Genomic DNA, 12069 nt, shown 5'->3' with positions numbered 1-12069 from the left:
AGGCCTGGCTTAGGAGACTAGAGCAAAGACACATCCAATGGGTGTGGGTACATATGCCAGTTCACTGCTGCTGGAGTCCTTCCCTGCTGCAGGGAAAGACTCTGGGGGTGGGAGGTTGCACCAGCTCCCCACTGCTGCAGCCTATCCCCCACACAGGGAAAGGTTCCAACCTCTTCACGCTATGGAAACTCTCAGCCTTTCCCTGCTGCCTCCCCCCGCCAGAGCCTTTCAGTGACATGTAGCTACACACCACAGTGTGGACACAGCCTGTAGTTACACTTACCACCCACACAACCATCAGTGGTGCATAGTGCAGCTGCAGCCTGGGATTCTCCTTTGCAAGGGTATTTATTACTTCTCCTGCAGTAGGGTATTTATGAACCTCAAACTCACATGAAAAATGCAAAGAAAAGAGACAGTACCTTTCCATAAGGATAGAACTCTACTCCATCCCATCTGCCCCAGAATTGCCATTCAGCCATTAGGAGTCAGCTACTAATTGAATGGATAATTGTTTTATGTAAGTGACTGACATATCAGCCTTGATAGCTCCTCCCCTGGGAAAGGTCAGTGGCTCCCCAGGGAGATGCTTTTCACAGCCTGCAAGATGGTGCTTTAGTCAGACCCTCTTGTCAGTAACCTTTTAACTACAATTATATCAGTTTGTTAACAAGAAGGTGTCATTTGTTAAGGCCTGTGGTGTTAGTTTGACATGACTTGCCATTTGAAACATTTATCTGATTCATTCTAACTTATGACCTCCTCTGATAATGTAATGTTAATCTTCTAGCTCACACACACAAAGCAAATTTCCTGTCTAACTTAATAGGCTGAATGTAGGTAGATATTTTCCCTACAATTCAGCTAATTTAAAGGCCATTAAAAAAATAAGATCAAGGAAAATGTCTTTGTTCTGTTACATTGTGGTCCAGTGATTAGACCACTAGGCTGACAACCAGGACTCCTGGGTTCTGTTCCTGACTGCTATTGACTTGGTGAACTTCAGCAAGTCTTTCCATTTACTTCAAAGGGATTTGGATCAGGCCCTGAATAATGCTGAGACTTATTTTCCATGAAACAGATATAATTTAACCTTACCCACCCTACAGTAGCCTTGGAGAGTTTGGATTAATGGGCCAGATCTTCAGCTGTGAATGGACATAACTCCATTGAAGTCAATGGGAGCAACACCAATATACACCAGCTAAGGATCTGGCCAATGCATATAAAGAGATTTCAGATTAGAAATGGATGAGCCTGGTTCAGTCAGTGTCATAGATAAAATGTAGTTAGCAATTGCTGCCTTCCTATGTTCCCACTTGAGCCCCTTGGGTTCAGAATTACATGCAGTTCCTGAGGTTTTCCATGCTCATCTGGAATTCATCTGATTCACAGTCAACAGTGGAAGATGACGAGTTTCCTGGTTGGTGAATTGGAAGCTTGATTCTCCTCTCACACTCTTGACAACTTTCATCTTCATGAGCTTGGTATCATGGGAACTTCTCAGGAAGCCTTTAGCACCCATGAACAGGGAGCTGAAACTATCCATCACAATCATTACCATAATATCAGAGTCTCCACAGTATCAGGCACCTGCGCCACTCCACACCAATCTGCAGAGAAGAGAGACGAGGAAGAGCAGAAGGGGAATGCAGCAAAAGATAAACATTAGTAGGCAGCTGGCTAGGATTTATACACACTAGACAGAAGCTGAAGTTTAGGAGATCAAATAGGAGAAAAAGTCAGAACAAAGAATATTAGTGGCTTCTGTCTAAAAGAGGAAAGAAAAATCCTTTTGCAAAGCATAGAACAAAACTATACTACAGGCTTATGCTGAGAAAACTAAAAGGAATGCTTTTACTAAAGAAGCGAAAAGCAAAGGTAATATATTGAACAGGATCCAATCGCAATAGATCCCTGCTTCTAGTCTCACTTTCACCAATGTAAACCAGGAGTATCACAGGATGGCTGGTCCCTGTAAAACAGTAGGTCCAGTTGCCCTGTGTCAGAGCAGGTGGGCTTGGTTCAGCCAATTAAAGGGAGCAGGGCTACACCTGCGGCTATAATGGCCTGTCAGATGGCAAGAGGAGGAGGAGTGATTATCCAGAGAGAGAAACCTAGTGAGCCCCTGGTGCCAGGTATCCTGGATGGTTGCTGTTCCAGAAGAACAGCAGAGCTGGCTGAATAAGGAGTGGTTGAGGAGAAAGCTGGCTAGACTAGGCAACCGCAAGAAGCAAAATTGCTAGAGCCCCCGGGAGAGGAGCCCATGAAACCCTAGGACAAAGGGTGAGTGGAGGGACTGTGGGTTTTTTTAATTTGCTTATATTTGGACAATAAACCTTTTAAAGGAGACTCAGGATAGCTTTGTCCGCTTGTCAGGCTGGTGGGGAGAAGCCCTACCATGTCATAAGGGGTGATTCCACTGAAGTCAATTGTTACATTGCTGGAAGTGAGAACAGAATCAGGCCCCCAGTACAGGAGGAAAGCCATTCCTGCAGTGATGCACTGCTATAATTGTTTCAACATACATAACTGGTGTACATTTGTAACCCTTCTGCCAGGTGGAGCCAGCAGCAACAAGGGCCGGGTTCAATATCTAGGGGTTCCTTTTCAACAATACAACACAGAACTGGCTCGAGTCCCCACCCAGTGACCTGGGACAATTACACAGCACACCCTGGGTGCCTCTAAGAGGTAATACTTCCCCTCTCGCAAGCACAGCATCTGAGTTTAGCAAAAACTTTTAATAAGAGGAGGGAATTAACTCAGCATTAATTTGGGAAAATACCGCAACTAGGGTTCATAAACACAAACCATGATCAAAAGACCCACCCCCAAGTTAGGCAGTGTTCTTTTCCCCTCAGGTCTTAAGTCCAGAAACCCAAAAGTCCCTTTAACGTGCCCATCCCTTCTCTGTACCCCACTCACAGTGCAGGCCCAGAGTTCATAGGTTCATCTGCAGAGTTCGCCTCCCACCTGCGTGGAAGGCGGGGGTGGGTAAGGAGGACCTTCCATGCTGCACTGCTCGGGCACTCGCTCGTCACCCCAACGGCCGCTTGCCATGCCTCTGCGGGGCTCTGCTCTCGGCTTTGGCCGTCTCCACCAGCTTCTCTGCTGGCCACTTGCCACGCCTCTCCTCTAGCTGCCCTGCTGGCCGCGCCTCTCCACCAGCCGCCCTGATGGCTGCACGCCAAGATGTCTTCAGGGCCCCCCCCACACACACACACTTAACCCAGCTCTCAGTGATTTCAGCTGTTAGTAGGGGAGCCTCACTGCTGCTACACACTGGGCAGTCTCTTGCATCAGAGACACTGTCCCAAAGTAGGTCTAATACTTACACCTCGGTATCAGTGATTTCAGCTCTGCAGTGTGTGAGAAGACTCTCAATTGATTCTAAATTAGATCTTTTATTATACTATGGAGAGAGGAAGGATCAAATATTATCTAGGACTCTTAAACAGGGCCCACTCCAGCAGTACCTTTTTGTGCAGGACTTTTGTGCTTCCTGCCCCAAGTGTCAGTGCGCCGGCCCGAAGGAGGTATGGAAGGTGCCTCTGATTCCACTCCCAGTGGTCAGGGTCCCCTTCAAGAGGATCGGCTTAGATTTGGTGGGGTCCTTTGGAGAAAAGCAAGTTGGGGTTTCAGAATATCCTTGTGGTAGTCGACTATGCGACCCACTACCCAGAGGCTGTCCTGCTATGGACTACCACGGCTCCCGCTGTCGCTGCAGAACTCCTTAAGTTTTTTGCTAGGGTAGGACCACCCAGGGAAATCTTGACAGACCATGGAACGAATGTCTCGTCCAAGCTGATGGTCAAATTCTGTTATCTATTAAACATCCGAGCCCTCTGGACACCAGTCTACCACCCACACACCGATGGGCTAGTTGAGAGGTTCAACAGAACACTGAAGGCGATGCTTTGGAAATTCGTGGACGATAACCCATGACAGTGGGACAAGCTGTTGCCCACGCTGCTGTTTGCAGTACGAGAGGTGCCCAAGCTTCAATGGGATTCTCCACATTTGAGCTCCTTTATGGGAGACAGCCAAGGGGAATCTTGGACCTTATCAGAGAAACCTGGGAGGAACAGGAATCAAGGGTCATGGGGTCAGTCCCCTACATCCTGCAATTGCAGGAACGTATCCAGAAGCAGGGGAGTTTGCACGGGAGAGTTTGCTGCAGGCACAGCATGCCCAGGAGTGCCACTATAATCAGGGTGAGGGGGAGCTATAGACTTTCGAGCTCAGGGATAGAGTCTTACTGCTATTGCCATCTTCAGAATCAAAATTTCTTGCCAAATGGCAGGGTCTGTTTGAGATTGTTTGGCACGTGAGACCCGTGGACTATGAGGTCCAGCTCCCAGGGTGATGAAAAGACCTACAAATATACCATGTAAACCTTTTGAAAGCCTGGAAAGCACGGGAGGGTCTGCTAATCACCCCCTACCCTCCGGAACCCGAATTGGGGCCCGTGGCCAGCGGATTTCCTGACCCAACACTAATCCCAATGGGGCAGGACTTAACCCCTGAACAATGAGCGAGGCTACAACAGCTGATCCAGAGCTTCCCCTCTGTTTTATCTCCTCACCCCGGACAGACAAGTATCACCAGTCATCATATAGACACCGTGCCTGGGCAGAAGGTCTGCAACCAACATTGCCCACGCCCTCAGAAGATGTGGGAAGTGGTCCAGAAAGAACTCGAAGCAATGCCAGCCCTGGAAGAGTCCTGGAAAGAGTGGAGACACCCCATAGTCCTGGTACCAAAGCCCGATGGCACTGTGAGGTTCTGTATAGACGTAGAAGGGTCAGTGTCATCTCTCACTTTGATGCCTACCTGATGCCATGGGTAGATGAATTGCTGGAACTACTGGGTAGCACAAAGTTTTAATCAATGTTAGACTTGACCAAGGGTTACTCTCAAATACCCATTACCCTGGCATCACGAGAGAAGACAGTTTTCCCTATGCCCTTCAGCTTATATTACTTCATCACTATGCCCTTCGGGCTACATGGGGCTGCGGCTACATTCCAGTGACTAATGGACCAGCTATTGCAGCCACAGTGGCAATACCCAGTGGCTTATATCAATGATATGGTGGTGTACAGCGCAAGTTGGGAGGAACACCTACAACACCTTGCCATGGTGCTACAGGCCCTGAAGGAAGCAATGCTCACAGCAAACCCTGCCAAGTGTCACCTCAGGCGGAAAGAGGTGACCTACTTGGGATACACAGTGTGGGCAGGCCAACTCCATCCCCTGGTGAATGAGGTACATGCCCTGAGGGATTACCCCACCCCTACAACAAAAAGGAAGGTAAGACAGTTACTTGGCTTGGCTGGGTGCTACTGGATAGACAAGCCAAAGTCTGCCACGATAGCCGCCCCCTCTCAGACCTCACAAAGAACTCTTGGCCATGGAACATCCGGTGGTCGGAGGACTGTGAAAGGGCCTTTCAGAGCTTGAAGGAGTGACTTACCCTGGAACCAGTACTGTTCCACCCAGACGTCTCAAAACCATTTATTTTACAAACAGACACCTCAGAAGTGGGGCTGAGGCAGTGCTATCACAGGAAGGAGATGGTGAAGATGCGGTACCTTAGCCGGAAGCTATTTCCCTGTGAAGTCAAGTACTCCACTATCAAGAAGGAAGCCTTGGTGGTAAAATGGGAAATAGAAGCCTTGAGGTACTACCTGCCAGGGAGCCCCTTTTGGCTCATAACAGAATATGCACCCTTACGATGTTTCAATACCATGGACTCGAACACACAAATCGTGAGATGGTACCTCGCTCTCCAACCCTATGAGTTCAGTGTGCTACATCATCCAGATAGAGCTCACACTAATGCAGATTTTCATCTCAGCAGGAGGGTCGGGGGGCAGGACAAGGGACGGACCCCCGCTGGGTCCTGTCTTGAGGAGTAGGGTGTGTGATGGGGTGTACCTATCCCGCACCAGCCCCAAAAGGGTTAACTGTGCTTTGCAGGCAGAGGAAGCCACGCCCCTCAGACTCTCTGGGGCATGCTTAGCCTGGAGGCGGAGTATAAAAAGAAGCAGCCCAGCTCAGTCTAGGCAAGGTGCTGTAGGGAGAGTACACAGACTGCAGGCTCTCCCCAAGGAGACCCCAGGAGCAAGGCACACAGAGGCTCAGATGGACTCCAGACTGCCTGACAAGCCCAAGGAAGAGACCGTGCCAGCAGGAGCTAAGCCATTGGAGGACCCCAGAAACCCAGGGGAAACATGGAGCTTTGCTGAGGGAGAAAGGGGAGGAAGCAGCCCAGGGGACTTCGAATCTTCTCTGGTGAGTGAAAGGGGGAACCAGTCAGCGTGTTTTGGGAGGATCCCTACTGACTATGTGGTGAGCATCCCCACCACCGCCAGGGCCCTGGGCTGGGACTTGAAGGAGCAGGGAGGGCCTGAGTCCCCCTCCCCTGGGGGCCACACACCCTAGGTGGCACCCCACTCCACCACCAGGCCAATAGGCCACACAATCCCACAGAGAAGGGCTATACTATTGACTCTGGCCATTGGGCTGCGCTGCCCTGAGTGAAAGCACCACTGACTGACTGTGGCCATTGGGCCATACCACCACGTTTGTAGTCAGCGTCATACACATAGGACCTGACAAACTGCTATTCAGTTCTTTTCCCTTGTTCACCCCATACGTGACCCGGTCCCCGTGACGGGGTGTACCTAGCCCACGACAGTTACCCTATTCCCTATGCTGGTTGATGCTTTGCTGTAGTAAGAGACAATCACTATATTTGTTACTTTTATGCTTGTTGGTCGGTGGCGAAGGCACCATGATAGTGTCTCATTGACCTTCTCTTAGGCCAAATGGCATACACATCCTGACAGCCGTGGCTCGGCAATGGCCGAGGAACTGCCAATCGTACATTTCCTCTGACGGGGAACCTGCTGTTTGAGCCACTGCACCATGGGAGTGGACACCTGAGAGTGACTGTCCCATGGTCAGGGCTGTCCCTAGGGGGGTACGGGGCCTGCGACAAATTGGCTTGTATGGGCCCCCCTTAATGTTTTTTATACAGATGAAATCTGGTGTGGGGAGGGGATACCAGTGCTCGGGGGCGAGTGACGATGGAGAGTCACAGGGAGGTACCTGTGCTGGGAATGAGCGGGGGGCCCTGTGCTGAGGGGTGCTGGAAAAGGGAAGGTTCTGTGGCAGAAGGGCAATGGATGGGGTCAGCCTGGCACCAGTGTGTTGTGGCAGTGCTAGGACGGTGGTGGACGGTGCAGCAGCAGGTGATGCCGGGAGCCAACGGGACAGAGTGGGGTGGACTGGGGTTGTTTCTGCCAGAGACTGAGCCCAAGCCCCACAATGCTAAGCAAGAAAAAGAAATACAACACGTGCTTCCTGCCAGTGAGTGTGAGCCCAACCCCTGCTGCTGGTGCCAGCCCCTCTGCTAACCCTCCAGGCCAGCCTGGCCTCCTGAATCCCTAACCCCACCCCACCCCCGCCGGCCTAACGCCCCCCACATGACACACACACACTGAAGCGCGGGGTCCCCCAAAGCACAGGGACCAGAGCGGTCCCCCCGATTCACCATACCCAAGGGACGGCTCTGCCCATGGTCTCTTACTTTGACAAATAACCTATGTCCAGTAACCTGTGATGGTCTGTCCCTCTAACAGGGCCGTTGGTAATTGATATTCACTCCTGACGAAGTGCCCCTCTTTCGTGACTTCACTGACTGCATGTGTAGGTGAGCTGGTGTCGGTGTCCCCCATCGCTCACTTAGATGAGCAACACAGATGCTTTGATACTTCAAGGGAAGCTCTCCTGCATTCATCCAGTTGCCTCCTAGTTATATGTGCTGTGATGCCTTGTCTATGTGAAAGCATCTTCATGATTAGAGGGAAAGTGAACAAATTATTCATGAATACTACTTTGAAATTCACACACAGTCATAGGTGGCAGCTTAGTCCAGCTAGTACACTTGTTCTGGTGGATGGAGCACTCAAGCATTGTTCACTCTATGTCAGACGAACAGCTCATGTGCTGTTCCACCTTTTGTTTGGTCCTTCCTGCAGACAATTAGCAAACAATATATGTGAGCTCTAGAGTTGGTGGACCCATTCTAATAAACTTGCACCTTGTGGTTGCAAGTGTGGCAGCATCATGGTGGTAACTCATTAACTCTGAATCATGACTACAAGCAGCAGGTCCTAGCCTGTTAAGAAGATGACGGCAGTCACAGACACAATACATGTGATGTGGCAGCCAGGGTAGGAACACTAACTCAACCTACTCGTGCTCTAAGGGCTCAGCATAGTAAGGGAAGGCATAGATGAAGATGAGTCAATTTTGAGCAGAGAGCGCATATGGAGCTGCTATGAGGCACAAAATCATAACTTTGTTCACACTCTAGGGTCCGGTGGCCCCAGAGACTAAACTTTTAGATTGAAAAGAGTTCAGCATGAGTTTAGAGTGCTCCCACAAAACAGTGTTTTGCAGCTATTTCACATTCCCTTTGCACAGATGTGAACACTGGGCATTGAAGAATCAACTAAATTTTGGTTACATACGCTAGATCTCCACTAGGTGAATCTACAACGCATCAGTAATTACAGAACATCAGCTATTATGATTCTCCAATATAGCCTAAAAATGCAGTGTCCAGGATAATAGTGCCATACTGCAATACAAAATTTCAGACCTTTTTGCTTTGTTTTCCTCACTTTAAAATGGAAAATACCTAACCACTCCTGTAAAGAGTTTTGAGATTTATTGTATCATATACATAAAGAGTACAAATGATTACTTACTGAATTGTTGTGTGGTGCATATATAAATATGTTTTTTGTGATCTCAGAGTGGAGCCAAAAAAACCAATGTTAATGTTCTACTTGTCTTCAACAGTCATGTATATTTGTACACACCCGTCTTAAAAGAATCCTGATACAGTATAATAAATGTGAAATCAGCGTGGTTTAGTCTGATATCAGGCATCCTTGGCAGAATAACTAACTAAATTCTCAGCTGGTAAAAGTAGGTCTTACAAATAAGAGTGACTGAAGAACCACAGTAGCTTTTGAATTGTATTGTAACAGCATAAACAAATGGTTATTTATGCAGTGTTGGTCCCAGGATATTAAGGACAAGGTGGATGAGACAATATATTTTATAGGACCAAATTCCGTTGGTGAGAGTCACAAGCTTTCAAGGTTATACAGAGCCTTGCAGATATTGCCTCACCCACCTTGTCTCTAAATGGTTATTTATACCAAGTCTTATCACATGGCTATGTAATTAGTGTGAATGTATGTGTGGGTGTGTAAATTATACATATTTTTATATAAATAGCTCGGCTTTTAGGGAAACAATGGACAAGGCTGGAAGCCTGTTCACTTTCAGTTTTTAGCTGTTGTAGACTTATGTTTGGAAGCCCAATATTATTCTGCCTCTATTCTGAAGATATCTGCCCTAGTCCAGTGTGAATTACATGCCCTGCCTGCTGGAACTGCTGGTGGAGCATCTTAGTTAAATCTGAGTACAAACAGCATTTCCACAGCATCATAAACCTGACTAAGGCATCTTGCCTTTGGGTTCACACAAGCATATATTTCTGCATTACTGAAGTGACAAATGTACACAAATGTACAGTTACAAAACTCGAGTTAAAATGCAAGATTGATGCACTACTGAAATATAAAACACTCAGCTCCTGAAACTTAATCACTTGATGTGATTAAGATTGTATAATGCCACCAAATGTTTTCTAACGATCATCCACTCTAAGCCAGGTAATAGGTCAGTGAGATAGTACACTATAGGCTAATTTCCAAATCATGTAGTGCACAACAATCCCACACCTGAAAACTCATGACATGAAATAGGAGCACAAGGCTTAAATTGGTTTAATAAAAGATGTATATGTAGAATACAAAAGAATCATATAGACTCCTTGTGGGAAGCTGATTTAACCTTAATCTGAGCAATAAACATCTCTAGAATAGTAACTAGGGGTGGGTAGTGGTTTTTCAGCTGAAACTCTTTGGAGAAAAATGCAGATTTGGCAACACTGAAACATTCCACGAATTAATGTCAACTTCAGGCTATTCATTTAGGGATAATGAAATTCAAAATCTGAACGTTTTGTTTTGACACTTTCAAAATGAAACTTAGATTTCCCAATTTGAAAAATTTCCTGTTTTAGGTTTTTAGATGCTCAATCAAAAGGAAACATGTTTATTTCAGGTCAAATTAAATGTATTGTTTGACCCATAATGACACTTCCCATTTTTTGATTCAACCCCATTTTTCCCCCCCAGAGTTGTTAGCAAACCAAACAATTAGCTATTCTCCTGGCTCTCAAAGCAACAGAAAAGCACAGTTTCGGGGTCTGGGTGACCCAGTACAGAACAAACAGCTAGTTCATATTTCAGAAAAATCTATAATGAAGGAAATTTAAGAAACAAAATCCTTGCACTAGGGACCCAGCCCAACTCCCACTAATGCTATTGATGTGGTTGAGCACACAAACCAAAAAAAAAGCCTCATATTTGGGCAAATATGCTATGAATGCACAAGCAGAAATAACTTTTCCAATGTCCTACAGACAAATTATTGGAAGTGGCAAATCTTTTGGTAGGTAGCATGACTGCAGAACAAACTGTTTCATACTGGGAAATACTGTGAATATTAAATGGTAGTTATGACTAGAAACTAAAACAGGATAAATCAATCAGCTCCACTGAAGTAGGTTTACTGCAGCTAAGGATCTGACCCTTTGCCTTTAAAGTTGGATGCTGGAATATAATACATGTTCAATGTAATTGCAAAGAAAATGTTACTGAGGACAGATGTTCTGATACTATGGTAATGAGTCCCAATTAAGTACTCACATAAAAATTGTACAGAGCCTATAGCAAAGCATAGTCATATTCTAGATAAATGATCGAATTTTCAAAAGCACGCAAGGGACTTAGGTGCTTTTGAAAAAATTACCCAAAGTGACCTAGGAGCAACGATATTCAGTATTGTATGCAAGACCTGTAATTTGGCAGGTTAAATTACATAAATCAAGCTCTAAGTTAGTGATTTCTAAGATAGTAAACTTTTACATCCAAAATGTCAGTGAATTCCATTTGGTATTAGTTCTGATCCTGAGAAGCTTCTGAGAAAGACTTGGTGTGACAGGGTGTATCAACCTTGCACTGGGCAAACAAGGGCTGACCAATCGCTGTGGGCCTAGGAGACCACACCTCTCACCCTTGCTGCACAAGTTCCAGGTGGAGGAGACAGATAAAAGGAGCAACCCGCTCAGTTGGGGCTGGCTAAGGAGGAGGAAGGATGTGTGCTGCAGGCCCCCGCAAAGAAACTGTTTGCTCTCCAGGCTATTGGGACGTGGACCTGGACTATGCGGTGAATGACCAGACTGATGGGGACGCTGAGCCACTGTCAGCCAAGGAGGTGCCCAGGATGGGCCTTATGATAGGAAGTGACCCAGGAGCCAATGCCTGAACCCTTTATAGCGAGTTTATCAGCTTCATGGGGCCCTGGGTTGGAACCCAGTGGAACAGGGTAGGCCGGGTTCCCCTATCCCCCCCCCCCACACACACACACACACTTGCTACTAGGTGGGGCTACTATTACTGACTACGACAATGGGGCTACCTAGACTGAGTGTTTGCTCTGCCCCACTTCATGGGACTACAGATTAATTGCTCTGCCCTGCCCTGCTCTGCCCAGAGCCCCCAACTACTATTGTCTTCCCCAGCCAGGAGGCTCAGGGCCAGAGAGTGCCTGGTTGCTCTGCCCTGTCAGGGGTCCTGAATCCCCTGATGATGATTGTTCAACTCAACAGGGAATCCTGATGATGCTGCACTGGGGAATGGGGGGCCGCCCTGCTTGACACACCGAGCCTCCATGACATTTGGGACCAGATTTTTTTAAAGGTATTTAGAGTGTTAGGCATCTAGCTGGTTAGTGTGTGTTAGGTGTTTTGAGACACCAAGGGGAAAAAAACTTGCAACTTTAGGTACCTAAATACCTAAGGGCTAGGTTTTAAGGTAAGGTAAGTTTTTCCAAAGAAGAGAAATACTTACA

At 47.2% G+C, this 12069-nt stretch overlaps 1 long non-coding RNA gene across 1 annotated transcript; it reads right to left on the bottom strand.

The window, feature by feature from the left end:
* Positions 1–1575: 1575 nt before the first annotated feature.
* LOC120373040 lies at positions 1576–8047 on the bottom strand. Its single transcript, XR_005585351.1, has 3 exons — positions 7924–8047; positions 3480–3616; positions 1576–1613 (listed from the first exon to the last, which is right to left on the bottom strand). It is a non-coding gene; the product is annotated as an uncharacterized LOC120373040 (long non-coding RNA).
* Between the last annotated feature and the right edge of the window lie 4022 nt (positions 8048–12069).

Source organism: Mauremys reevesii, linkage group 1, assembly GCF_016161935.1.
Source record: "Mauremys reevesii isolate NIE-2019 linkage group 1, ASM1616193v1, whole genome shotgun sequence".
Classification (NCBI taxonomy): domain Eukaryota; kingdom Metazoa; phylum Chordata; order Testudines; family Geoemydidae; genus Mauremys; species Mauremys reevesii.
The sequence above is the reverse complement of the archived record's forward strand: the minus strand, read 5'-3'. Positions and strand labels throughout refer to the sequence as shown.